Below are 24,500 nucleotides of genomic sequence, written 5' to 3' on the forward strand. Positions count from 1 at the left end.
TACTGGAAACTCTAACAGGATGAAGTGCTTCAACACTCTATCCTGAGAGCAACACTCTGTTATCCTCACAGAGCTTCCTCTGGGCATATTTTTGCCACTTGGGATGATATTAAAATTTCTTAACAAAGCAAGTACAGGTTTCCCAATTCCTGGCTCTTGGCAAACTAATCATCATAAATTCTTGTTTCTGGGTCTGCGATTGAAGAATTTTGAGGATCCAAATCATAAGCCCTATTCCTGAAAGGACCAGCTCAAGCCCACATCCTCAATGTAGCTCCCCAACCTTTGCGCAGGAAATATTGTGCCTTCTCCAGGACCATTTCTTTCTTCCCACTTCCCAAGATGACAGAAGGCTGGCCTCATTCCTCCAAAGTCTGGTCTCTGTGTGTATTGTATTTTCCCTCCAAAATAGCGTGAGCTGCATGGACAACATGTTTGCCTGTGAAACCAATTGGTTCTGAAGGAATACACTACAGGCCTTTGGTGTCACCACAACAATGGTGACATCACAGAAGAGTCAAGGGTTCTCCTGGATACAAGAGATTGTCCAGGGATGTGACTACTGATGATGTCACTGGGAACTACCATGGTGCACTGGTTTACCAGCTTGCCCCATTTAGACCCGTTTCTGAGGTGCCTGTAAAATTTGATATTCCCCCTGTACCTGAGATTCCCTATTGCCATGAACAAGGGAGTTTTAATTAGAAAAAAAAGTGGGATTCTCTCTTTTGACCCAAGGGTTCCCTTTGTCACCTTCTCCTTCCAAAGCTGGAGAGTTCTCTCTGCTTCACTACATGTCAAGTGCTTAGGATGGGGAGAGATTCATAGGGCCTGAACATGGATAGCTCATCTTCGTTAAGACCTAGAGCTCTAGGATCCTTGCATGTGGTAGATTGTTCTCCAATGTAAATCTACTTCTGTTGTCCATTCATATAACATATAGTCCAATTCCCCAGGTTGCTCTGGTTTTCAGAGGACAAAATCATTCTCCTGCACATTTAATTTTCTGCATGTTGGGTTATGTTTTTTAGTGGGCACATACCTTGAGAGGAGTCATTGTTTCAATATATTGAGATATGTGCTTTCAAAAAAGCTCTGTTTTAAGATCAGATTTTTTTTCAATGAAATTTCCTTGTACTTGGCAATAGAGGAACTCAGATACAGGGGGAATATCAAATTGTAAAGTTTATGTCCCTTCTTCAAAAGCTAAAATCCCACATTCTCTCTTCATCCAAAAGAACCAGACAAAGTAGGCATCTGTGAGCAAAGGTCAACAGGGGTCTTGGATTGCTGCTCTGTAGTCCCATTAGCTCTCCCTTCTCCAATATTTACCTTCTGATGTTCCCAGTTCCAAGTCTGAGGCTGTTGGGCATTGAATTATGATCCCATAGTCGACTACAAGATACGTAATACTCAATATGGTGGATAGGCAATGGAAAGGGCTCAGGTCTGTGGAAACCTCAATTTTAATGGGTCCATAATTTCAGGATGGTCTCTGTTTGGCATTGTCATCTCTGGCTTCTAGCTTTTCGACATGGGCCTGCTGAATGCATGGTAAAATGCCACCTAACCTCTCAGGTGTAAGAGTGGAAAAATCATGTAAGTGTTTTTCAAATTGATTGTGTTGTCTTTAGCTACCCTTTTCAGCCAAGTAGTATCACTACAACAAGGCTCAGAGGTGGCTAGGATGATGGTGGAAAAGTCAGAAGTCCACTATGTCTCTCAAAGAGTTGATGAATAGCCTTTATGGAAACAGGAGGACCTGGACAATGAAAAAGAAATACTTATAGTTTGGTTAACTGATTATCTTTGATATTGGGAAGCAATGGGGGAGGCATTCTAAACAAATACTATAGGGATGGATTCCTACATGCATTGGATACAAAAGGCCAAAGTAAGAAGGAGGCCCATCCATCCTTCCAGGAAATCTCCTGAGAGTTAAGTACCGTTTCCATTAGTGAACTATTCTTCATTTGAATGTGAGCAGAACTCTGAGGTCTGCATATACAATGAAGTTTCTCAGCTATTCAGAAATCATCCACTGTTACTTGACAAGTTTTGGCTATGAGTTCTCTGCTATAATCTGACACAATTCCAAGCAAGTGGTAAAATTGTTGGTCCAGCACCTGGAATAGCTTTTGAGCTACTCTTTGAGACCTTTGAGACTAGTGGATAAAACTTATACCTATCCAAATAAGGTATCACTAAAAAGAAGCATGGACTCTTATCCTCCCCTAGCAGGCCACATATCACTGAAGTCAGTTTCTCACAATTGACCATAGTTTGGCCCCTCGTATGTGCCCACTTCTGGGATAAGTGTCTGTCTTTACATTTATTTTACTATAAATCTGACATATTGCTTACATAAATCGGGCCAGGCTGTCATGTCTAGTTATAACATACCTTTTTCTGGGCAACTCAGAAAGTATACTGGACCTCTGTCTGGTACCCTGGTGAAAGTTACTTTCCAGAACCCTGCCAATATTTCCTGGCAGAATGATCTTCCCTCTGGCTTCCACCACCATCCGTTTGGTTCTTCTACCCTTTGGATATTTTTATATTCCCTATGTCCCCTTGGTTGTATATGGATTCTCAGGCAGCAGTGAGTCACTTTATGTCACCAGAATGTCAGTAGGCCTCACTGGTTTTTGGGCCGATTTTTGGGTAGCCAAGTCAATTCCCTGGTGACTCGTGGCCTCAAGGGTGTTTTAAAGTTGATGTCCTAAGCATTGAAACCAAGAAACTCCTAGAGGAAGGCAAAGAGTTTCCAGGAGAGGCAAGAACTCCTCTTTGTTTTTAATGTTCTTTCTGGCAGCAGTGACGAGCCCTCCTTCTTGATAGATCAGAACATTCACATGTGCAGAATCTAAGGCATAGTGACATTCCTGGTATGAGATAACAGGTCTTCTTTTTCACCATATATTTGGTCTATAAGTCTGGGGTCCAAATCATTTCAGTTGCAATTTCTGCTGAAGCCCCTGTGTCTCTGAATCCATGTTTAAAGATGGTGCTCCCAACCATGCCTCATTGCCTCAGAATGCCAAGCATTGCCTCAGAACTGAAAGATTTCATTGGATGTGGGGATATTTATTAGGTTTAGGTAGACAGATTTTTCTTTCTTTCTTTCTTTCTTTCTTTCTTTCTTTCTTTCTTTCTTTCTTTCTTCTTCCTTCCTTCCTTCCTTCCTTCCTTCCTTCCTTCCTTTCTTTCGTTCTTTCTTTTGTTCATTTGTTCTTTCTTTCTTTCTTACTTTCTTTCTTTCTTTCTTTCTTTCTTTCTTTCTTTCTTTCTTTCTTTTAATTTCTTATTAGAGATTTTCCTCATTTACATTTCAAATGCTATCCCAAAAGTTCCCTATACCCTCCTCCCACCCTGTTCCCCAACCCACACACTTCCACCTCCTGGCTCTGGCATTCTCCTGTGCTGGGGCATATAATCTTCCCAAGACCAAGGGCCTCTCCTGCCAATGATGGGCAACTAGGCCATCTTCTGCTACATATGCAGCTCGAGACATGAGCTCTGGGGTTATTGGTTAGTTCATATTGGCTGCAGACCTGTTCAGCTCCACAGGTACTTTCTTTAGCTCCTCCATTGGGGGCTAAGTCTTCCATCCAAGAGATGTCTGTGAGCATCCACTTCTGTATTTGCCAGGCACTGGCATAGCTTCACAAGAGACAGCTATATCAGGGTCTTGTCAGCAAAATCTTGCTGGCATAAGCAATAATGTCTGGGTTTGGTGGTTGTTTATGGGATAGATCCCCAGGTGGGACAGTCTCTGTGTGACCTTCCTTCTGTCTCAGATCCAAACTTTGTCTCTGTAAGTCCTTCTATGGGTACATGAGTTACAGAGACAGATCTCTTTCATCACATTTCTTTCCTCAGACAATTACTGAAGAGTTTCTGTGTGTCAGCATCTGGCAAGAATGTAGCAGGACTGATGACAGTGGGGTTTTCTATCTAGATTCCAAGGATAGTCCAAGAAAAGGACCTGCTACTTTTTCAAACATGCCTTGATCAGCCAGGGTTCTGGTTTTCCTTTGAGAAGAACCTTCACTGCATGGGGTGATGTAAGTATAAGATGCTGACCCAGAGTTAACGTCTCTGCTTCTCTTGCTAAAATAGTAGTAGCCAACATAGCTCTTTTTTTATTAGATATTTTCTTTATTTACATTTCAAATGCTATCCCAAAAGTTCCCTGTCCCCTCCCCCCGCTCAGCTCCTCTACCCACCCACTCCCACTTCTTGGCCCTGGTGTTCCCCTGTACTGGGACACATAAAGTGTGCAATACCAAGGAGCCTCTCTTCCCAATGATGGCCGACTAGGCCATCTTCTGCTACATATGTAGCTAGAGACACGAGCTCTGGGGGTACTGGTTAGTTCATATTGTTGTTCCACCTATCGGGTTGCAGACCACTTCAGCTCCTTGGGTACTTTCTCTAGCTCTGCCATTCGGGGCCCTGTGTTCCATCCAATAGCTGACTATGAGCATCCATGTCTGTATTTGACAGGCACTTGCAGAGCCTCACATGAGACTATAGGTATTTTGTTCCCTAAGTGGAACAACCTGAGGAGACAGAGTCCAGTAGCCTGGACAGGGCTGTTACACGGTGGTACAATGGGCCTAAAATACGTAGTTTCATACTACTTGCAGTAAAATTTGTTTTATGGACCTGTAGATGAAAAGGCTTGGAGGCATCTGGAGTTGCTAGGGTTTTGAACTAAAGCCCCATCTTTAAGGTCCCAAACATGATTTGTGCAGACTCATTCCAGATTAGAGAGTCAATGCCCTCATTTTCACTTTTTTTGTTTTTGTTTTATTTTTTGTTTTTGTTTTGGTTGGGAGGATTCTAATGACTACTTCTGTTTCTGTAGAGGTTATGGGACTTTTTATATAGTTTACTTATCTTGATTTTAGTTTGGTATGTGGTATTGGGCTGGAGAGATGGGTCAGCAGTTGGGAGCTCTGGGTTTCTTCCAGAGGTCCTGAGTCCAATTTCCAGCAGCAGCATGGTGGCTCACAAAAATCTATCATGGGATCTGATGCCCTCTTCTGACACATGTGTGTATATGCAGCAGAGCACTCATACATTCCAAAATAAACCTTAAAATAAAATAATATCTTCCATTTCATCTACATTTTCCAGGTTGGTTGAGCATAGGTGTTTCTAGTCAGACAGGCTGAGTTTTTAAATTCCTCAGTTTCTGTTGTTATGTTTCCCTTTTCATTTCTGTTTTTCTTAATTTTGGTACTGTTTTTGTGCCCTTTAGTTAGTTTGGCTAACTGTTTTCTCAAAGAGCCAGCTCTGGGATTCTTTGATTCTTTGTATCTTGCTCTTTGTTGAATTCAGCCCTGAGTTTGAGTATTTTCTGACATTTACACCTCTTCAATGTGTTTGCTTCTTTTCATCCTAGAGAATTTAGGTGTGTTCTTAAGGTGCTGTTGACTCCTCATTGAGATGACTCCAAATTCTTTTTTTTTTCCCCTATCGTCAATTTACTCTGTTTTTTAATTGGATATTTTATTTATTTGATTTTCAAATCTTATACTCTTTGCAGGTTTCCCCTCTGCAAACTCCCATGCCATCCCCCTTTATCATGCTTCTATGAGGGTTTTCCCTTGCTCCATTGCTTCAGCATGGCCGGTCCCAATGAGAACAGGCAGTCAATGGTTTTAAAGCATGTATTTTAGAAAGGCACAGAGAGGAAGAGAGCAAGGAAACAGGGAGGCTCGCTATGGCCATATGGATAGAAAGTAGAAGAGGATGGGGAAAGGAGGAGAAAGTGGGAAGCAAGAATAAGAGAGACATGAGAGTAAGAGGGTAAGAGGTTAAGAAAGGGAGAAGGGGGCAAATAACCCCTTTTAGAGTGCACAGATCTACCTGGCTGTTGCCAAGTAATTGTGGAGAGGAAACTAGATGTGGCCAGGTAATTGGCAGTGTGGAGACCATACAGAATACCAGGAGCTTGGGGCCTTGTCTATGTGACTGATGGGCACACACACCCCTGCAGGGGGACTGTGGGAGGCTGTGGCTGCAGTAGGAACCAGGGGCCCAGGAGATGTGGCTGAACACCTGCAGTCCCATGCAGGCAGAAGTCACCACCTACCAGGTCACCATGGTTCAAGGCCTGTGCTCTACTAGGGACCACCCTGTAGGTGCACAGCTCACTGTCCCACAAATCAAGGCAAATTTTAGAGTGTAAAATGACACCATGACTCAAATGTTTGTGTTGGAGTCTGGGAATCGTCACACACACCACTCAGACACTGGTGCCTCCCATCAAACAGGAATGGTCTATCAAACACCATACCCCATGGCTGATGATAGATCAGGGAGTCCAGTCAGATGTGGGAGCAGACTGTCACCTTGTGTCAAGATCCAGTAGGGCTTTTTAAGCCTGAGATTACAAATATCTGTGTCAAGATTTTCACCCATCAGGATTTAGGGATGGGGGTTTCCTTAGGAACATGTCTTTGTTGTACACTCATCCTGTTCCCATTGGTTGGAGTATTCAACTGTGGCAAAGGACTTGCCTTGTCTAACCTTCATGTGTTAACTTGTCAACCACGATGGGATTTGTCTAACCTTCATGTGTTAACTTGTCAACCACGATGGGATTTGTCTAACCTTCATGTGTTAACTTGTCAACCAGGATGGAATTTGTCTAACCTTCATGTCTTAACTTGCCAACCAGGATGACAGTTACCCATATACACGTCTCTTTGTACCAAGTAGGATGTCAGTTCCTAGGAAGGTCCTGGCAACTTAAACTTTACTTGACCCTTACTCAAAATGGAAGCGTTAATCTAAATAGATGCAGGTGTCTCTCTTATGATTGGGTCCATCCCAGGGGCAACTTATAAAAGCAAGTACCATAAGGATTTATACACAGGTGCAGGAAGTGCTGTTGTTGAGTGGTTGGTTCGGGATGAAGCTTATTGTGGGTACCTAGACAAAGCAGTTCTATTGAATTTTATCTTAATTTCAAGGGCACAGACCAGAAAAGAATATGTAATCAACTTGGCATTAGCAAGTTTCCTAATGACAGCAGAAGCAACAGGTGAGAAAGTTTCATTATAATATTAGTAACAGCACAAAATGACAGGCTATCCAGGAAACAGTTACCTAGGCCTTAACATTTTTACTTAGGTTTTAACGTTCCATCTTGGCCTTGCTATTTTACCTAGGTCTTAACAATTTGAATCCTGCTACTAAGGAATATGGAGATAAGGGTGAGGGTGAAGTGAAGCGGTGGATCAACCAGCAAAGGCCCTTGCTATGAATGTATGGCAACCTGAGTTTGATTCCTAGAACCCAAGTAACGGTTATTGGCCAACATCTGACCTATAAAATATAAGCAAACATAAGCAAAAAAGATTTTAATCCTGTTGGACGCTGTCGAAGATTTTGACAAAGATCAGTCATGTACTGGAAGGGCCATCAGAAGGCCATGCATGTCTCATGTGTCCCAAGGAAATATTCCAGCGCAGAGAAAAGGAAAGAAGACAGTATTGCAGATAGATCCCCATGAGAGTACTGATCCTTCCAAAGACAGATGATATAAAACGTATATGTACATCACTGTGCCATGAAAAAGGGGCAACAGAAACTGGCCATGGATCATTGTGGAGAGCACCTTTCCTCTCTAAGTCCTGCAGTTAAGAAAAATCATGGAATACATGATTCATTCCATCCAGGGAGGGATGTCACTCTGTAAATGGGAACTTGACTGTTCTTGGGTAGAGAGTTACCTATAGTAAAACAAGGATATCAGGGCTATGGTCTTCACAATGTTGCTGCCCTCATTCTTTACACATCTTGGAGCAATGCAGAGGACGTGCTCCTATCCCAGCGAGGACTGGGAGGTAGAATGTACTCTTTTGTCTCCTTGGGGCAGCTTCAAATATGTGTTAGTGTTTGTACACACCTTCTTGTACTAGATAGAATCCTTAGCAACTGGGGTTGAAATGATTACAGAGGAGTCAATATGTTTTTCTAAAGGACACTGTCCAAGGTTTGGTCTCTTCTGGTCATTTAAGACTCACAGATTAACCTTTATTTACGCATGTGATTATCTATATTCACAGCTCTACGGATAAAATATTACCCAAACTCTGCTTGGAAGCCCCAAAGCTCATGTGGTATTGAAAGTATTAACCAAGCTCTTAAGTAGATCCTAGGAAAACGTTACCAAGAAATTGAAAGACCCACAAAGTTAGGACTCCCCCATGTTCTGACTCAGGAGAGGCGACACCCCAAATCACTCACCAGAAATGGCCTTGATGCAAACCGCAAGAGGATTTTTGTTTTATTCCAGGCAAGCTCTAGGCCCCACGGTCGCACACCACGCAGGGGTAGAGGACTGTGGACCCCGAGTAGTTGGAAAAGGAGGTATTTAAAGGGAAAAAAAACATAGCCCAAGGGGGTAGGGAGGGCATTATTGGAAAATGCCAAAAACACTGGTGAAAAAGGCCCAAGGGGGTACTAAAAATTACAAGGGGAAACTCCCTGCTTCTGAAGATTGTTCTCAAGATTTTAATCTAACTTTTGTGGACAGCCAGGTCCTGGAACAGGGTCACTGAACCAGCTAACCTACATTCTTGGTGCTAGGGGTCTGAATTTTTACTGGTCTTTCAAAACCTCTGATAAATGGCTGAATCTGTTCTTGTTGCCCCCAGGGGTGTTAGAATAGCTCCCCAAACTGACACCAAATATAGTCCTTGGTTGTTGTATGGCTTTTCCTCACATGAGTCCTGGGTTAGACTCTGAGGTCAATCAGATGATTCAGTACAATACACTACGAACTTGGGGCAAATCCAATAACCATAAAAGAGTATGGAAACAAAGTTGTACACACTCAGTCTGAATGGATCTGGCTTCTCCTGGTAAAATCCACAGAATAGTTGGATCCTCTGTGGAAGGGACCTTACCAGGTGGTTCTGAGAACTCCAATGACTGTCACATTGTTTGATGTTAATACCTGGGGTTATAGTTTCAAGCTAAAATCAGCGACCTCAAAGCAGAGATTCCACCTGAGGACATAGAGGAATAATCCCCCACCTATGATCCAAGGAAGGCTCTCCAACTTCTCTTAATGGACTAATGAATTGACTCAGCAAATGAAAGCACTGCTGATGTCCCAAGTTTGAGCTGCAGAGTCCATGTATTAGAAGAAGGGAACCAGATTCTGTAAGTTCTCCTTTGATACCCACATACATGACCACAACATACATGTCTTCCACATACATGCTATGGTATGTGTGCCCCCACCAACACAATAAATGTAAAGCATTAAAATAAAACTTCAAACAATAAACAAACCTCCACCCCCATGAAATGCCATCACCCCTATCTACACTAAGATCATCACCTGTAACATAATCTTCTTAGGGAGAAGATAGTGTGGGAGAGCATAAGGCATGCTAGCTGTACAGAGAAAAGTGCCAACAACTATCTCAGAGACAAGAATGGTCACATGGATAAACATGAGAAGGAATGGCTCTGTTACCATTTCCTATGGAATTTGTTAGCTTAATGAAGAGAGGAAGACAAAGCTATAGAATGCTGAGCCTCTCTCTTCTCAGATGGATGGGCCACCCAAGAAAGGACAGTTTGAAGATTCACTTCCTGGTTTTTGTCTGTGTAAAGGTTAGATACAAAGCAGTAGTGTTTATCATGGACATTTCACTCACTTGTGTAATCATAATTTCTCCTTCATTCCTCTGCCTCTCTGATCTGTCTTGCACTTACTTCCTCACCCTGTGTGGCTGGTTCTCTTGTTTCTCACAGTCCCATCTTCTACATTCCTATTCCATGTATTCTACTCCCCTATTTTATACTTTCCTTTAGATTTCAACTTTGCTTTTCATCTAAATCCATGTATGGTTACATATAACTACACACACACACACCCCACTTTTAAAAATCCATTGAGGTGGAGAGATATCTCAGCAGTTAAGAACACTGATTGCTCTTGCAGAGGACCTGTGTTTCATTCCTAGTTCCCATGTAGCTAACAAACATCTGTAACCCCAGGGCAGGCCCTCTCATTATTCATCTCTTTCCTGTGCAGATTCCAGTTCCCTTATCTTGGAATCTGTCCTTCTGGTTTGAGTTGAATGTTCTCGTAATTGATCTTTAAGGACAGCTGTACAAGGAGAGGGCAAGGGATAGCCTCATCCAGAGATCCCAATTCCCTGGTCTCCTCTGCCAGCCACCTCTTTCCCACAGTGAAACTTTAGGTAAGATGCTGTGTGGGAACTTTTGGGAAAGATGTCCATCTTTTCTCAGATTCATTTGTTTCTAGGGACTGGGAAGATTCCTAAATTGGTATAAGGCCCTGCCTCAACACACACACACAACACACACACACTTTGCTGTGTGTGTCTCTTCCCCTTCCTCTCTCCACAACACTGTCAGACACAAAGATACCAGAGATCTAGATTTGTATGCAAAGGTGTTTATTAGTAAGAAAAGATCTGTTCAGCTAAATTAAAGGTAGTTAGGGACAGGTTTCACGAGGACATGTGCTATATGGAGTGCAGACAGAGGAACTGTCTCTTCATTACTATGATCTTGCAAGTAGCAGATGAGTGAAGGTGCAAAGTGCTGGCACTGGAGCTAAAATGTCCCATCCAAGTGAACTGGTACCACTGGATACATGGGACTATCCTGTTGAGTTCTGGGGTTACAGGCAACTGTGTAGTACTCCACTGATCTTCTTGGTTGGTATCTGCATTGGGTATAAGGTGTTCTCCTCCGACTTGTGATGTTACAGTTATATGCACCCGAGATGAACTATTATGACAGTTTCTACTTATATTGTCACTGCACAAGCCACTTGGATTTCCACACACACCAACAGCATTAGCAAAACTTGTATGAAGAAAAGTATTTAAGCCCTTACATGTTCTTCTAAACCTGTTAATACGCTGCATTTCAACATTACATTGGAGGTTGGCATTATTATTGATATGCTGGATGGCAAACCACTGGGAAGGGGTTTGTCCCAGGCATGAGGCAAGCATTAGGACAAGTCCTAGCATCATCAGGAGACAAAGTCGGGACTCAAGCAGCTTCAGACCCATGTTTCCTGTGAGGAGAGAAGAGAAGTGACTGCTCCCACCTTGCCTTAGTTTTCCCTATGTCCTCCTGAAGGCCCTTGCTGTCACTATGGGTTCACAGTGCCACTTTTCCTGGACACTGCTCCATCACCTAACCACCCTGTCCCAGGCATAGACAGTCAGTGTCTTACCCCGTCTGCTTTGTGGATCCCATGGACCTGAGGGCTGGTTGTCCTGGAAATCAGGGATAATGGGTGAGCTCCATTTGGGCCCATAGATATACAGCAGGCTCTGTGGGTGGAGCTGGTGCAGAACCCACAGTTTGGTACATTGTCTGCTTGTGCAACCAGCCTTCTGTTTCTTCACTTGGCCAAGCCATGGTGCTGCTGGCTCCATTGTAAGGAATAAATTCCAAGCCCTCTTGTGCAGGGCAGTTTGAAGTCTGAATTGGAACTCTCCACAGAAATCTCTGTATTGCCTGTTGATTGGCTGTAGGCGTCGTGTCTGTTTTCAGTAAGGAACAGACAAGTTTTGTATTAGCCTGACTACACACTTTAGAAAGCCTTAGGAAGCCGGAATCATAAGAGATATTTACCTTTCTGTCTTGCATCTTTAAAATTATATGATGGTGAGGTCTGCAGAGATGGCTCAGTTGTTAAGAGTACTTGATGCTCTCCAGAGGACCCAAGGTTGGTTTCAGTACCCATGCTGGATGGCTTACAATTGCCTGTAACTCCATCCAGGACATCTCATGTCTTCTAATAGAATCTGTTGGCATGTTCATACACATGTGCACAGACACACAGAGACACATTAGTAAAAATAGGTCTTAGAGATCAGTGAGATGATAGTGGTTAAGAGAACTTCCACTCTTCCAGATTCCTCCTCTTCCAGAAGATCACAGTTTGTCACGCAGAGGCCACAACTTGAGATAACTCTAGGTCCAGGGGAAATGGACACCTGTTTGGTTTTTGTTAGTACCTGTACACACATGGCACATGTGAGTTCAGACACATGTAAATGTTAAAAAGGCAAACTTTAAATATTGCATATAGGAACACTGTCATAGTTATAAGAAAACACTGTACTCACGGCATAGTTCATAGTACTTTTCTGATTGTTTTCTGTATAAGATTCCTTTCTACATTTCCATCTACCCTCATTTGTTCCAGAGCTAGTACAAATGGTCTAGTTTTACAACATGGACCCTCAGAAAACATCTCTTTATCTAAGATGCCAGAGTTACTATAAGCCAATGTTAAAAATGGAGCAATAACCCTAAAAGAATTTTGATTTCTGTTTTTCTTCATACTGGAGTTTGAACCAGGCTTTTTGCAATCTAGAGACATGAACTGCTGCTGGTCTACATCCCTAGTGTCACATAGATAGAGAGTTTGGGCTTCCATAGTTTAAAAGCCTCTCTAAGTTTTTTGTAATCCAAACCTCCCTTGCACTCCCACCCACTGACACATGCCCAGACCTGCTCTCAGTTCTGTTGTGAAGTACAGCCAGAGTTATAGCCCAAGATTAAGTCTTGGGATTTTCTTTCCAATCTTGATGAATATCATAATAATATCTCAAGAAATACTTTTGCACTTGACCTATAAGCTACAAGACTATTTTGCTTTCCCAATTGATAGATGTTTTTTGTGCAGATTCCATTGATGAGAGATTGTTTCCAAAACTTGGAATTTCTTCAACCCTGGGATCCTCTTGCAATGACTGCTCTTGACCTACTGACTGACAGATGCCCAGTGTCAGTGTAGTATTTGACACAGCTCTGTCAAGTGCTCCGGCTGTCTATGGAAATGACAGTGGACAACATTTATAAAATTGTCACAGGAACCTGTTTTTAGGCACTAATCTTTTGGGGGTCTAAGTAGTGTTGAGTAGGGTATCACTCTGTAGCCTGGGTTTGGTTTCAACTTGCTTAGAAACCCAGATTGGATTCAAATTTTTCTGTCTTTCTGCCTCAGGCTGGAAGTTGTAGGCTCCCAGACTTGCAATTCCAGACCCAGCTTATGAACCAAGTTGTAAGCAGCCTGTGCTGCTGTGAGTGGATGCTCAGCTTTAGGAAGTAAGACTCAGCAGCAAGAAGCTAGGATGCCGTGGGCTTGCCCTTGAAGGATGTTGTGGGACACAGTGCCCTTTCCTGTCCTCCTTTCTTCTGCCATGACCTTGAGCAGCTTTGCTCTAGCACATGCCTCCCATCGTGGGCATTTCTCTACCACAGACCCCCAAACAAGAAAGCCAACTGACAGGATGTTATCCCTGACACTAAAATTAAATGAATGTCTGTTTCCCTTCATAGTTGTTCCCATACACACATGCACACATATGCACGTGCACCCACATTTATTCAGTGACTCAAAGCACTAGAGAGATTCCTAGATGGAAGGAATCTATGCACTCTCTTATTACAGATCCTTCATTTCACAAAAGAAGACCAGAATCCGGGGTGATGTTCCAGGCTGACACAATATGGGACTGGTGACTCTCTGATCTGAGGGCCACACAACACTCTGACAACTTCAGAGTTGATGTGGAGATCTCCTGCAGAGTGTGCAGTCTCAGAAAGAGAAGAAGAGGCTGAAGCTGGGCGCCTGCAGGAGGCTAAGAAAGGTTGGGCTATGAGCTAGCACAGAATGAGGTCTATAAGACCTCACTGTGGTCAGCAGAGGGCAGGAGAGGGCCTGTAGTCCTGTGCTGGTGTGGGGCCTGGGAAAAGAGGACCTGGCCTGGAGATGGCCTCATTTCTTCCTGAAACACAGAAAACACAGATGTGGATGTTCTTCCCACTGGAACCTTCTCAACTAGAGTCTCTTTACTAGACTAAGAATGTTGTAACTCTCAATGGACTGCCCAGCCTCCTCACTCTGTTAATAGGGTAACCGGTAATGGTGTTTGTGGGGTGCTGCTTCACTCTGAAATGAGAGATCATCCCAGTGGGGTTGTGCTTCAATGATCAGCAGCCTTCCCCTTTGATGACACTGTCCTGGGATACAGCTGTTTAGAACACTCTAGAGATGAAAGCAGTTAGGATAAGTCCTGGGGACAGTCATTTAGAGGCTGCACGTTGGTCTCTAGGAAACACTTGCTCTTGCCTCCTTCCCTAACCTACAAGGCTTTTATTCTCAGTTTTATCAATAAAATACTCTCTTCAGTTTCATGGTGCTTTGGGGGAATCAAGGGGTCAGGAGCTCTGGTCCTGTTCAGTGTATGGCCCTTACCCAGCACAAGGCTGTAGGTGCCACCAACTGTCCAACTTCTGTCTGATTTGCCTCAGCCAGGCCACTCTCTTTGAACCAGTACTATTCTTGGCATTGCCTCCCAAGTGCTGGATTACTGAATAAACTTCCCACCTTCTCAGGGGCTGAGGACTGTTTTTGGTTTGTTTTATTTGTTTGTTTTCTGAGCAACAGTTCTCACTATTTAGCCCTGGGTGGCTTGGAATTTGCTATGTAGATCAGGCTGGCCTCAGAATCAGACAGAGCCCCTTGATTCTGATTCTCAAGTGTTGGGGTAAAAGCTTGTGCCACTATGTCTGATGCCACTGAAGAAAGCTTCTCGTTCAGATTCTGTTGGGCACAGCATCTGGGAAATTTAGATCCACACTGTGTAGACTTTTTGATTTCTCACAAGGCAGAAATAAAGATTACTTTTATGTTGAAAACTGTAAATACTTATGTATTTATGTATGTATGTATTTATTTAATGTATGTAAGTACACTGTCACCAATTTCAGACAGACCAGAAGTGAGCATCAGATTCCATTATAGATGAGTCACCATGTGTTTTCTGGGAATCAAACTCAGGAATCCTGTAAGAGCAGTCAGTGCTCTTAGCCAGTGAGCCATCTCTCTCAAAAACAGTAAATCTTTATATTTGTAGTTAATTTAAAAACATAAAAGGCACAGTGTAGTTCAGCCAGAAAACAGGTAGGGGCATCAGGTCTCTGCTCCTACTTCGTGACCTTATCCTTTGCTTTGTAGTTCATGGCCACATCGTCCCCCTTTACTGTGACTGTGAACTTGCAGGAAGAACAGTATAGACCTAGGCACACAAACAGGTCAGCTAGTGGAAATTAGCTAAGCCTATCACAACATTGCTATGGACAACATGTTTGAAGAAGCTGTCTGTCCTAGCAAACATGACCTGATTGCCAGGCTTTTGTGTTAAATAAAAAGCAGCTACTTCACTCAGGGTGTAGGAGGGACAAACAGGGTTAGCATACTAGCACTGGTTGCCTATTCAGGCCTGTTCCATTCATCTTCTATTTTCTTTCTCCTGCCAGATCATCTCCTTGGAGTTGTGGTTCTTTAAAGTTTCTTGTTTTCTCAGCATGTCCTTCAGGCCACCTTGAGTCTTTTGCCTTTTTCCTCCCAAAGTATTGGAATCATGGAAGGAGCAATTGACCCAAATGGAATTTGCATTGGTGTACGTGAGCTCTCTTGCTGATTTGCAGTGGTATGGAGTGTTAAGAGATGGTGAGATGGCTCATCTTGGAAAGTACTGAGAAGAGGGGTGGGTAATGAATGAGATCTCAGTGGAATAAGGGCAGCTTATGCCTGAAACCTTATATACTTGCATGAGCTGTCCTTAAATACCTTTCTGTAATCATGAATGTTCATGTGATAATAACAAAACCATACAACATGGGTTCTAGTTTAAAGTTTATTATAAAATCATCCTCTCTTGTGCCTTGAAACTCCCTCCTCCTTCAAAAAAACAAAAAAAAAAAAAGAAAGAAAAGAAAAATGTTGTCATTCTGTTGTCCCCAGAACATGTTAGATAAAAGGCACTAAGCAATAAGGTGTTGTTATGGGTTAACAAGGCGTTTATCAGAACTCAGATGGTGAAAGCAGAATCCATTACTTCACCACCCCTCTATCTCTTCTGTCTTGGTCTATCTTCAGGCAGAATTCCCACACGCATTGGTAAGAAATTGGTTTTGTGGCAATCTTTCTGGAATCAGCCCACTGATACCAGTGAGACCAGCAGAGAGGTGATGTCACCTGTGGACTGAAGCTAGGATAAATCCTGGAAGGACTCCCAGGGTGGGGTTGGCTTTTATTCTCATTTTATACTCTAGTACCACAAGGTTGGGCAGATAAGCAAGCAAGAGATTACAGAAGTATCCCTGGCAGTCAGCAGGTTAAATGTAGCAGACCCTTGCCATTTCTCCAGGCCATTCTGTTTCAGGTAGCAGGTGAAGTCATGGTTGACCAACAGGCAGTACAAACAGTATCAGTAAATCAAGTATATAACTAAATAAACCAATAAGTCTATATCTAGTAATTGATCTTTTCTAGCATATTCTACTCCAGTGGCAGCAGGGCCAAACCCTACTGTCTCAAGAATGAGAGGAGCGGGTAAGGTCTCCATCTTTGTCCCTCAACACTCTCAAGACAATGTTTCTGAGTGTCAAGGGTCTCCCAGTGATAGAACTGTGGATCCCAGGAGCAAGTGGCTGTCGCTGATTACATCATGTGTGCACCAATAACCCTGGTGGTCCATCAACTTCTGTGGTAGCTGTGTGTCAGCTCTTCTCTTTCGACTGCTTATGTGTATGAAGCCAACTTTATATAATTCAACAGAATAATGATGTAGAACAGTACAGATAAAAATCAGATTTGGAATCAAGATGTCAGCCTCTAAAGAGATTTTGAAAATATAATCCAGCATCAATTTCTCTTATTTATCTTTTTGTTTGGAAAAGGATGTGTTTACTAGCCAGATCTGGTGACACATGTTCCTCTAGACCTGGCAGAGTTGTGTTCAGAGTGTTAGGCACCGCAGACAGCTCTGGGGTCTGTGGAAGACCTCGTTCTGGAGTCTGTGGTCCACACAGATTCCAGGGGTGTCAGGTTCTCAGGCTTGGACACTGCAGATGCCACTGGATGACCCTGTAGAGCTGAGACCAAAGAAGGGGTGACTGGGAGAGGGGAAGCTCAGGCAGACTCTGGTCTAGGGCCTGAAGGAAAATTTCCAGGAGGAGGGAGTGCTGGCTCAGTTCCCATGGGGAGGAGAGTGTCTGCCTAGTTCTGCTGGCTTCCTCAGTGGGCAGGTTGATGGTGGTGGTGGCTGGGAACCAGAGAGATCTCCTGGTGGGAGGTTCTGAGCAAGCACCTCCTTACAGGAATGTCTGCTCCATTGCTTCAGCTCAGCAAGTCTGATGGAAAGAGGCAGTTAATGGTTTTAAGGCATTTATTGTAGGAAGGCAGAGATAGGGAGAGAGCAGGGAAGCAGAGGTCCTGGCAACTTGAATTTTACTTGACCCTTACTCAAAATGGAAGTCTTAATATAAATTGATGCAGGTGTCTCTTTTGTTGGGTTCCATCCCAGGCATAATGTATAAAAGTAAATATCATAAGGGGTTATACACAGATGCAGGAAGTGCTGCTGTGTGGTTGGTTCAGTTTTAAGCTTATGTGGGCACCTATATAAAGCATTTCTATTGACTTTTATCATGATTTCCAAGGGCACAGAACATAAAAGAATATTTAATCAATTTGGCATGAGAAAATTTTCTAGTTACAACAGAAACAACACATGAGAAAGTTTCCTTATAATATTAGTAACAGCACAAAATAACAGGTTAGCCAGGAAACAGTTACCTAGGCCTGATATTTTCACTTAGGCCTTAACATTCCATCTTGGCCTTGCTATTTTACCTAGGTCTTAACAATGTGAATCCTGCTACTAAGGAATATGGACATAAGGTGAGGGTGGAGTGAGGTGGTGGACCAACCAGCAAAGGCCCTTGCTATTCATGTTTGGCAAACCGAATTTGATTCCTAGGACCTATGTAAAGATGGAAAAGGAGAATAGATTCCACAAAGCTAACCGATGTCTTCCACATCCCCCCATAACACTAAACAGAAATTAAAGAGGGATTGGAGAGAGGATTCAGTGGTTAATGGTAGGGGTAAATTGTTAATCTGCTCTGAGCTCCCAGTGGGAGCATTCATAGCTCTGTAGTCGCTCAAGAGACCTGGACTCATGAATGAAAGACACACACATGCCGGCTGATTTTTGATATGCCTTACTAGCTCAGTGGTTGGGCACTTCCAAACCTCCCTGTGGCAAGCACACACTCCCTCTGGTATTCCAGAGTTAACACTTTCTATATCCCAACATCTCATCCTTTCTGTTGGGAATTGGTTTTAATGCTTTGTCTTAATTAGGTTCCCAAAATCACACAGGAATCTGTGTGTCCAAACACTGAGGGCCCCTGACCCCAGTTGTTTTCAGATGGTAGTGGAGGAAGTCTTTGAAGTTAAGTCTTGAGGCTCCATAGCCTAGCCTCATGCCTGGCTCATTGTCTGCTTTCTGAGTGTGGATGTAATGTGACTAGCTCTTTTCCTACTAGTATGACTTCCATGTCTGCTGTCATAACTTTGACAGATGCTGGACTGTGTCCCAGTGTCTGCCTGGAGCTGTAAGTCAGTTGGTTTTGCCCTATTTTATCACAGCAGTGATAAAAGGCACTGCTAATGATCTGAATTTGAGCTGCACAATCCATATGGCAGAAGGCGGGAACCAACTGCTGTAAGTTGTCCATTGACCTCCACATACATGACCTCACACAGTGTGCTGTGGTATGTGTGCACCCACCAACACAATAAACGTAAACCATGATAATGAAGCAAAACAGCAAACAAAAACATGGATAATAAACAAAGGATCTCACAACCTCCCTTAAACCCCAAGAGCTACCGGCCAGATTCAGACCATTGCCTGTAACATCTGCTTCTCAGAGAGATTACAGTGTGGGAGAGCCTAAGCCACCCTAGCTACATAGAAGGAAGAGAGCAAAGGGAGAAAATGCCAATACCTGTCTCAGAGATTAGCATGGCCATGAATAAACATGAGATGGAATGTCTCTGTCTCCATTTCCTATGGACTCTGCTAGGATCACTCCAGAAAGTTCAGGTTAAAGATCAGACAGACACACAACCTCCTTTTCTAGATGTTCGACCTGACTTTCCTGTGAGTCCAGCAGGTACAGTCACAGCCCTGTCTCCAGGACACACAGACCTTATCTCCTACCTCACCTCAGAATACTAACTCTATCTGTTTTCTTCAGTTCCAGAGACGAGGTGCCCAATGTTATGACAAGCTGTGGGTCCCCAAAGCTGAGTAGCTAAGGCTGGTTTCTGCTTCTGTTGCCAAAACTGTCTGGCCCTATTGTTGGAAGACGTTTTATAGCTCGAGTTCAGAGGTCAATGTTTGCTTGTCTTTTTCACACTGAAGTTGTTTTCTTTAAGGAGGTCAAGACATTCCTTCACTGGACTAAATTTCCTTTTTCATTTGTCATTAACATTCATCCTGGTCACATGCAGACACTTGTTATGTGGTAAGTGTACAGTGCCCGGTGTGGGTGCTTCTCCTTCTAACTTTTTTCTATCCAAATTCTCCTGTCTTTTCACTAAATTTTATTTTAAGTGTATGGGTGTTTTGTTTTGTTTTGTTTTGTTTTTCCGTGAAATTCTCCACAACACAAATTGCTCTAAAATTTCCCCTGCTTCACTCGCTCTCCTTCTGCTTTATAAGAGCTGTTCCAACTGCCAGCATCCTCCCTCCTCCTGATTTTTCATAACAAGGGGTCATTTCACATAGAAATCCTGGGAGGTGAGCTGCAAAGAATGAGTTTGGACAAGTGATGTGTGTATCTGATGGAGAGTTTTCAGTAAGTGAGCAATGGGAAACTTGAGCTGTTGTGGGCTAAGACTTGGCACCCCTACCTACATGAAAGCCATAGGACAAAATATGGAGTTTTTTTCTCTCCTATCATGTGGGTCACAGGGAAAGAACTCAGGTCTCTATGCTTGGTCGCATTACCATTATCCACTGAGCCATCTCATCAGCCAGTCACCACAGACACAGAATGTCGTAATCTATGTATTCGTATGTACATTCGGGGTTATACCTCAACTATGGAAACTTTCCCCAGAGAATAGATCTACTCAATTAAGGGAAATAAATGGAGTCTGGGAGGGATCTATGAGGTGGGTGGCAGACTTTAAAAGCCTCCATGGAGCCTCACAGTTTTTTGTCTCCAACAAGTCTGGATGAAATGGGGTAATTTTTCTTCTCTTTGACCTCCCCGTGCTATGATTGAACCTAATAAATGTCCACGCTCCCTGAGTTACATTCCAGGCCTGTAACTTCATTCATCTGCTACAACAGCAACAAGGCAAGTGGCAATTTGAGACACCATAGTCAGTTTGGCTGCTACAAGATTGGTCCTTGAGAATTGCTGAGAGAATGCTTTCAAGACTAGGAATATCTATCTGAAAGCGAAAAGGAAGTGTCTCACTTCACACTGCATACTCAGGACAGTTTACTCATTTAAAGACTGATGTCAAGCTGTTATCTACCTGCACAAATACCATTAGTAGATAACAGGTTAAGCTACCTGACAGGTAGCATTTACCAAAACAGCCAAGCACTACACTGAAGACCTACAAGTAAATAAGGCTCAGGATCCACCAGAGAATTGAAAGATGGACAAGAAGAGCCGTATCACGTGATAATGATTGGCTTCCTGTGTGTTTACAGGTGTCCCTTTCTGTGTCAGAGTTAGCTTAGAAAGAGAAGTTGTCCAAAGACAGTATGCAACTTAACACATCCCCAGTCCTTCTAAGGCTTCTGGTTAAAAGCCCTGGTTTGACAGCACCAGTTTGGGGATCCACGGGATGAATTCCTTCACACATTATGTCTCTGACTCACATTTAGTCTCAGAAATGAGATCTGTTCTAGGAGACCTTCACAAGCATGAAGCATCCACTGGAAGAAGTACTACCTCAATAAATTCTGAGATCTAGTGTGGTTAAGATCAATATCAGCCATCTCTCTCCCTTCCTAGCCTTGCACAGACATGCTCTCCACCATAGGCATGTGACCTCTATTTCAGGCTCCATCCATGCAGGAGAGTTTGAAGTTTCATCCCAACACTTGTTAGCTGGCCTTAAATGGTTATTCCTTCCTCTAACTCTACCCACTGAGGAACTTCTCAATTCTGCATTTCATCAAGTAGGCATTTCATGCCTAGTCTGCCTGGTTATCCTACATGAGAGGTGACAGGTCTGCTCCAACTTTTCAATTCTATGGCCTTATCTTGAACCCACAAGAGCTCTGCATGGGTGCCTGCTAGGTAACCTATGGAAATTAGCATTCCATCTTCAAGCACCTGAACCTATAGGTCTCCATAAACTTCTATCTTTGATTGTGGATTATCTTATTTAAATAAAAACCACACAGTCTGGAAGGACAAAGAAGAAATGTAGTGTATGGACAGGAAAGAAGGCTCTTCCATTGAGAGCATTTGTTTATCTACCAGAGGACCCAGAGGCAGCTAACAATCCTATTAATGAGTCTCTGGGTTGAACACCATGCCCTCTTCTGGCTTCTGGAGGAATTGCATGCATTTGGTGCACAGATGTGGTTATGGTGGGATTTCTAGAGCCCCCACTGGGTGCCTGTGGGGGCCTGCCCCTGGTGCCTGGCTAGCTTGCTTTTTGCAGGTTTTGCTGTTACCAAGTGCGGATTGCAGCAGGCAAAACATACATATAATAATAAAAAAATAGCAACGCTCCAATTTCAAACAAATAAAGAAAATCCAAAAAGGCACCAAATGTGTAGTCACACTAATATTACCTAAAAAGAAAGCCATGTCTCAACATGCCTGGGAAACCTCAACATGGGTAGTTGGGAAGTCTTTTCCTGGAAAGTCAGTATTTCTGCTTTACAGTTATCACCAATGCTGTATTTCAAGGAAATGAGAGACAGATAGCTCTAGGTTTCCTGATTTCTTATGAACCCCAAATGAATATTCATTTCCTAAGAAGCTTTAGAGTAATACAGTTGTGACTCTCAGAAGTAGTGACACAAGCGCTGCCCCTTCTCACACCTGGGAGACCTATGTTTACTGCCCCCCACCCCCACCATCATAAGGGCGGTTGCTTTTGCATGGGTCGAAAACTTAAGGGCCAGTCCCAGTTAGCTAGAAAAGTCCTGAAGTTACTTTTTCAGGACAGGATGACTGAAAGTGTGATGGACCTGCCTTTCCTACACCCTTAGGATCTTAGTGTGTGTGCAGGGGTGGGGGTGGGTGGCATGACACTTCTCCCCTTCCAGGGCCCCTCTCTCTCCCTCCTCTAGTATCCCCAGCCCTCCCCAACATATGGTCTGTTCTGAGTATCCACCAGTTAGGTCCTCTGAGTTGGAGGAGAATTTTGTCTCCCACTAAGCTTGCCATACCCCAAACACCATTTGTGAGAGCTAGTCCCTTTCAAATGTCTCCCTGTACAAAAACTGAACGTAGAAAGAAAGGAAACAATCTCCAAGCAGATGTCTGACCATCCCCACTGGCAGACTGGCAGCATGAGATTACAGGGTCCTAGGAGCCCCAACCCCGTTCTGGGGCCCCACACCTGTGAACCTGTGGTGCTTTCATGCCAGCTTCTGAATTACCCCAGGTCGCCCTGTACCCCGCATGATTAGGACCCCTTAGTCAGGGAGTGCAGCGGAGAACAACGATATAGGTATAAATATTGAGCCAGGACATTGAAGCGCCGGCTCCTCCCATACACCCCCCCCCCCACACACACACACACACACATTCTCCAGGCACACTCTGGGCTGCTCTGCACGCCCCATCTAGTCCTGCCGCTTCCCGCGCAGTGCTCATCCGGAGGTGCCCCAGCAACCTTTTCCTTGCTAAGACTGCAGGAGCCCTGCTGGGGAAGAAAAGTAACTTGTTTTTTCTCTGAGAAACCCGGCTGGATAAGGCAGCCAGGGCGAGTGAAGGGGAGGGAGGAGCTGGTGGAACCCGGTGGAAGTCTCCTGGGCAGTCTGATCACACTTTCTCCTTGTCCTCCTGTCTCCTCCTCCTCCTCCTTCTTGGTGCTGAGATTGTGGGCGGACTATGTAATCACTGAGGAGGGGGAAGAGGAGGGATCAGAGCTCTCCTGTAGTGTTGGCGCGGAGAGGCTTGGCGACTTGGCCAGGCGGAGTTTCACTGCTGCTGTGCCTGAGATCCATCCTTGTAGCCTGGAGGCCACGAGTCCGACTCCATGCCTCCCCGAGGCCTGTAAGGCAGCGAGTGTGCATCCCGGTTCCACTGTGAAGCGCCTGCAGCCTGCAGTCAGCATGGAGAAGGACAGCCTGAGTCGCTCTGATCAGCAGTATGAGTGCATGAAAGGAGATTGGCTAAAGCGCCTATGGGAAGGTGTTCAAGGCCCTCAACTTGAAGAAAGGCTGCCTCTTCCTGAATCTGAAGTGCCTGTGAGTGCAGACCAGTGAGGAGGGCATTATCGCCCTGTGTGGGAGAGAGAGAGAGAGAGAGAGAGAGAGAGAGAGAGAGAGAGAGAGAGAGAGAGAGAGAGAGAGAGAGAGAGAGAGAGAGAGAGAGAGAGAGAGAGAGAGAGAGAATGGGATGGAACAGTAGGTGTGTCAGTCTCTGGGTGGCCTTTCCTTCAATCTCTGCTCCTTTCTTTATCTCTGCATTTTCTTTTGAGAGAAGTAATTCTGAATTAGTATTTTTGAGGCAGTTAACTGGCCCCACTCTTCAACTGTGGCCATGCATATCCACTGAATATGGTTTGTATAGTTCCTACCTGCCCTTTGTTTGGTATTTAGGCTAATGTCCTCCATGTTGCGTCCTGAGAATCTCTTGGGTCCCTGGCATCTGGGACTTTATAGTGGCTACAAACACTTCCCCCTCCCCCATGGCTACAGACCTCCTTTCAAATGAGTTACCCTCTGTACTTCTTCCCTATCTCCTCCCATATCTGAACCAGCCCACTCTTACCTCTTACTCTTCTCTCCATCCCAGATCCTTCTCTCCTCCTATCTCCAAACATTCTTGTCTTCCCCCTTCTGAGTAGGACAGAAACATCCACATTTTGTGTGGTCTTCCGTCTTTCTGGGTTACATATTGTGTGTGAATTGTTTCATGAGCATTCCATGCAGTTTTTTGACTAACATCTACTTATCAAAAGTACATACCATGTGTGTCCTTTTGTGACTGGGATACTACACTCAAGATGATATTTCAATTTCAACTTCCAACCATTGGTCTTCAAATTTCATGAAGTCTTTTTTTTTTAATAGCTATATAGTACTCCACTGTACAATGTACCATATTTTCTGTATCCATTCCTCTGTTGAGAGACATCTGGGTTGTTTTCATCTTCTGATTATTATATAATAAGGCTGCTATTAATATACTGGTGCATATTCCTTTTAATGTATTGGAGAATCTTTTGCTTATATGCACCATAGTGGCATAGCTGCATTTAAGGTAGAAATATTTCCAACTTTCATCAGCTGTCAGTTGAGTTTTGATCTTAGCCAATCTGACTACTGTGAAGTGGAATCTCAGGATCAGTTTTATTTGAATTTCCTTGATGACTAAAGATGTTGAACATT

At 43.7% G+C, this 24,500-nt stretch overlaps 1 long non-coding RNA gene and 1 pseudogene across 1 annotated transcript in view; one reads left to right on the forward strand and one right to left on the reverse strand.

The window, feature by feature from the left end:
- The window catches only part of LOC147001688 (uncharacterized), a 117,633-nt gene that overhangs the window by 57,837 nt on the left and 35,296 nt on the right, over positions 1–24,500 (forward strand). The gene's annotated exons all lie outside the window — the stretch shown is intronic.
- On the reverse strand, positions 10,621–11,087 carry LOC147001689 (eosinophil cationic protein 2-like; annotated as a pseudogene).

Source organism: Mus caroli, unplaced genomic scaffold (genome assembly GCF_978045245.1).
Source record: "Mus caroli unplaced genomic scaffold, Mus_caroli_1 scaffold_12, whole genome shotgun sequence".
Lineage (NCBI taxonomy): Eukaryota > Metazoa > Chordata > Mammalia > Rodentia > Muridae > Mus > Mus caroli.